Here is a 4,442-nt window from a genome sequence, read left to right on the forward strand (position 1 = left end):
TCCTGTGGAGAAGTGTGATAGAGGGTCAGATAAGCATGGGCAAAGGGTCAGAGGCCTCTAACAGACTAGTGCCCGCATGCCAGAAGTGAGGCTCCAGACGGAACATGGAGAGGCGGGGTAGGCAGAGTCTGACCACCACCTGGAAGGAATGTGGACATCATCCAGAGGACAGCAGAGCAATAACAAAGGCTCAGAGGGAATGCCAGGATCCGATCTGCATTAGAGAGATCTGGCTGGCTGGAGCATGGAGTGGTTCAGAGGCGGGAGAAGTCAGGGAGGGCAGACCCAAGCATGGTCACGGATGTCGAGACAGAGTGCTTCCAAAGAAAGGAGAGGACAGCAGAGCCAACCACTGCCAGAGGTCTGAGACATGAAAAGCATGCAAATGAGGTTATCCAGGGAACAGCAATTTCCTTGAGTGGGTGAATCCAGGTAGTGTGAACAGTGCGGTTAATGGAAGGAGATGGAGCGGGACAGGGGCTCAAGCAAATTGGTCAAGTGTGTGCTCAGTGAGGGAGACCAGAGCTAGAGCTGTAGCTGGGGATCCAGGGAGAGAGCTGCACCAGGTCAAGAGCTGTTTGTTGTGGTTTGGGTTTGTTTTTGTTTTGTTTTGTTTTTTTAAGGGTGAACAAGCCTTGAGCAGGTTGAAATGCTGGTGCAATGAATCAATAGAGAGACAGAGGTTGAAGGCAGAGAAGAGAGAAATCATTCAACAAATATTTCTCAGACACCTGTTATGTGCCCGGTAGTGTTTCAGGCACAAGGGACAGAGCAAGGACAAAGATTTATGGACTCTTCGTTCTAGTGAATGGATAATCAATGGAGCAGCCTCTTCATGAAGGGAGAAAACTTTGGGATTCAGAGCACAGGTTGAGGATCAGCCACTCACAAAGGGATGGATGGAAAAGAGCACAAATACAGGTTAATTGGTAGGTGTTGTGCCAAGCAGTTGAGGGAATTCTTGTCTGATGGCTTCTATTTTTACTTCAAAGTAGGAAGCGAGGTCATCTGTTGAGAGGACAGGAAGAAGAAGTTTGGGGGAGAGGAATGAGGATTGGAAATAACCACTATGAAGAATGAGCAAGTGTGGGAGAAATGGACAGTCAGGATGGCCCAGAACAGGGAGCACCCCAGGCTGTTGATGGATTCATGCATCAGAAAGCATGGATTCATGAAGGGGCACACCTACAGCACTTGCCTTCAGCAGCCCAGGCATAAGAGGACAGGAAAAGAGTTCAATTTAGGCACAATTGGAATTTTGCAGAACAGGCACAGGGAGATGAAGACATGGGCACAGAAAGGTTGATGGCTCATGGGATGGACTAGTGAAGACCAGGCCAGAAAGGAGGAGTGAAAAAGCGATTGACAGAGGATGGTTGAGAAGTTAAGGACTGGGAGTCTTGAAGAGGTCAAAGAGCAACCTTGGAAGGAAAGCCAAGGGAAGAACCAGAAGGGGAAGCAAGGAAGTCTCAGTGGGGGAGAGAAGGAGGTGTGGGTATGAGATTCTACAAGTGGAGACTTTCCTGGTGATGGCCAGGTACAAGTATGGCCTTGGGGATTGGGGTAGGGGGCAAGAAGGGGGCATGGAGGGAAGTCTTTGGGGTTGAGGGCTCCTACAGCTGTTCATGAGGATGGCTGGGTTTGGGATGGAGAGCCAAGCTGAATTGGATGCCTAGACTCTCCATATAGCATGATCAGGAGACATTTATAAGAAGGAAGGAGAAAGTAAGGAAGGGGCCAGTGGTCACTCCTTCCGGTTGCTCTTAGGAGAAGCCCAGCTTACCAGGCCTTAGGAGGCATGACCTGCATCCAGCCTCCCTCCTCAGTCTCATCTCTTGCTTTCTTGCTCCTCTGTTGCTGTGCTCCACCCCCTCAAGGGCCCCTTTCAGTTCCATATGTATGGAGCGAGACCTTCAGGGCTCCAGACATTCCCTCCTCCATAGGATCCACCTGCCCTCTTCATGTGTGGCTCCCTCCTAGCCTTTGGGTCCTAATTGGAATTTTCACTTCCTCAGAGGAGACCTAGCCTTATCCTCTTTTAAATCACTTCAGCATGCTATTATGGCTCAAAGCACCCTATTCTTTTCCCCAATACTTACTTCGTTGTGCATTTAATGTTTGTATACATCCCCCAACCAGACAGAAAACTCCCCCCTGCACAGAAACTATGATATTTTTATTCACCTCCTATCCCTAGCATCTAGCAGAGTGGCTAGCATAAAATGGCAATCAGTAAATACTGTTGAAGGAATTTAAAAATGGAATAGGAAGATGGCAGTGACATCCCAATTGAAATAGTCAATCCGTATTACTTACCATCCTCAAATATCCCAAACCACCTCTAGCTTCCATGCCTTTCTCTGTCTGAAATGGCCTTCCTTGGATTTGGTCTGGCTGACACCAATTCATCCCTAACATAAAACATAACTTCCAACATGAAGCCCTTCTGGTCATCCTGAGATGCCACGGTCAGAGCATCTCCATTTGCTTGTCTATTCAAGTGTGAGGTGCTTGAGGACAGGGACATGGCCGTGTTTCTGTGGGTAACCAGTGTCTAGGATACAGTGGGGCATGATGAGGTTCTGATGAAACAAGTCAATGTGAATGAGTGAGTGAGTGAGTCAATGGAGTGAGTTTACTTTTAAGTCAGCTATTATTTGAAGTATAGATTGCAAAAGGTTAAGGCTAGAAGGAACTAAAGAGACATTATAGGCCATGCCCTCAACTTATAAATAAAGACAATGGGACCCAGAGAGGGGAGCATGTTTGTACCAGCACTACAGCAAGACAGGGGCAGAGCTAGAGCCAGAATCTCCTCATATTGACCCAAAATTCAGGACTGTTCCTACCGTACCATGTGGCCTCCCAATATATTTCTACTGTCCTCAAATCTGAATTAAGAAATTTTGAAAAATGAAGTTCTAATAGGAACCCTCCGATGTTACTGGTATGAATGTGAATGGACACATCCATTGGGGGAAGAATTTGGCAATATTTTAGATTGGTAAAAAGAGAGCTCATACCATGTGATCCAGCAATTATCCTTCTGAATATATACATATCCCGCAGAACATTTTTTTAAAAGATGAGGTCAAAGATGTTGCGGCATTGCTGATAATAGCAAAAGATCCAAAAGTTTAAACGTCCATCAACAGGGAAATGGAGAAATAAGCTGCGATATGTTCATACGATGGAATCTGATTTTAGCAACTAAAATAAATGAAGTAGATCTATATATGTCATCCTTGAGGTAGCTAGAAAACATAATGTTGATTATAAATGTGGTGATGGTGGTTGTGGTGCTGATGTATTCTTAATCCCAGTCCCTGGGATTGATAATAGGGGAAGTCCTCTTGCCATGATATTCCATACGTCCCTCTGGGTAGGTCCTTGTTAGAATGGCCTCTGGGGCACCAGCAGTCTCCTGAACCACAGTAGAGTCAAAGCTCCAGGATTGGGTGATGTTTGGCGATAGACCCATGCTTTTTTTTTGTTTTGAGAACAGTTACCAACTAGCTGCTTCCTAGCTTTACACCTCGCCTCTCAGTGGGAGGTAGTGTCCACATAAGCCTGGGCAGTTTGGTGTCATAATGATGCTAGATGTGGGAAAGAGATCAAACTGCAGGAGGACAGGAAGTGTTTAGGGGCAGCTGCTGGAGATGTACAGGTGGCCACGTGGGAAAACGGGAGGAGCCTTGCCAGGGGAGAGGGTGCAGGCAGCAGCAGCAGCAGCCACCTTTCCCCCTCCTTTTTTTTTAATTTTATTATATTTATTTATTTATGATAGACATAGAGAGAGAGAGAGGCAGAGACATAAGCAGAGGGAGAAGCAGGCTCCACGTCGGGAGCCCGACGCAGGACTCGATCCCGGGACTCCAGGACCGCACCCTGGGCCAAAGGCAGGCACCAAACCGCCAAGCCACCCAGGGATCCCCTCCCCCTCCTTTTTAACAAGATTGCCCTCCCTCCCAGCATCGTGTCCAAATGCGTCCAAATGCGAACAGCCACACCGTTACACTGGGAAGGTGAGGAGCTGCAGGGAGACTTGGAAGTCACTGTAATTTGTAGTGCTTCTGAAATCTCTGTGAAAGCCACTCTTTTGAAGTCAAGTCTGGGCCAGATATCATTGCTTGACCCTCATCATTCGAGGGAAGCCATCCGGCAATAAACTCTCTTAAGACAATGTTCAATCAACAAAGCCACAACAAAACACCCACATGATGTTGAGTGAAGAAAGCAAATTATGAAAGGATGTCTATAATACAATGATAATTATATACATTCTTAAAGCAGAGCTATCTAACAAACATGTAAAAGCACGGATGGATAGATACTCATTAACTTCAAAATAGTGTTACAGGAGGGGAAGACGTATAAAAGATGCTCCCATTATATCTACAATGTTTTCTTGCTTAAAAGGAGTCTGAAGCAAATGTGGCAAA

General features: G+C 46.4%; 1 protein-coding gene across 2 annotated transcripts in view; it reads left to right on the forward strand.

Moving 5' to 3' along the window:
- Positions 1-4,442, forward strand: part of ASIC2 (acid sensing ion channel subunit 2) — a 1,001,679-nt gene that overhangs the window by 562,318 nt on the left and 434,919 nt on the right. The window lies entirely within an intron of this gene.

This window comes from Canis lupus, chromosome 9 (assembly GCF_011100685.1).
Source record: "Canis lupus familiaris isolate Mischka breed German Shepherd chromosome 9, alternate assembly UU_Cfam_GSD_1.0, whole genome shotgun sequence".
Lineage (NCBI taxonomy): Eukaryota > Metazoa > Chordata > Mammalia > Carnivora > Canidae > Canis > Canis lupus.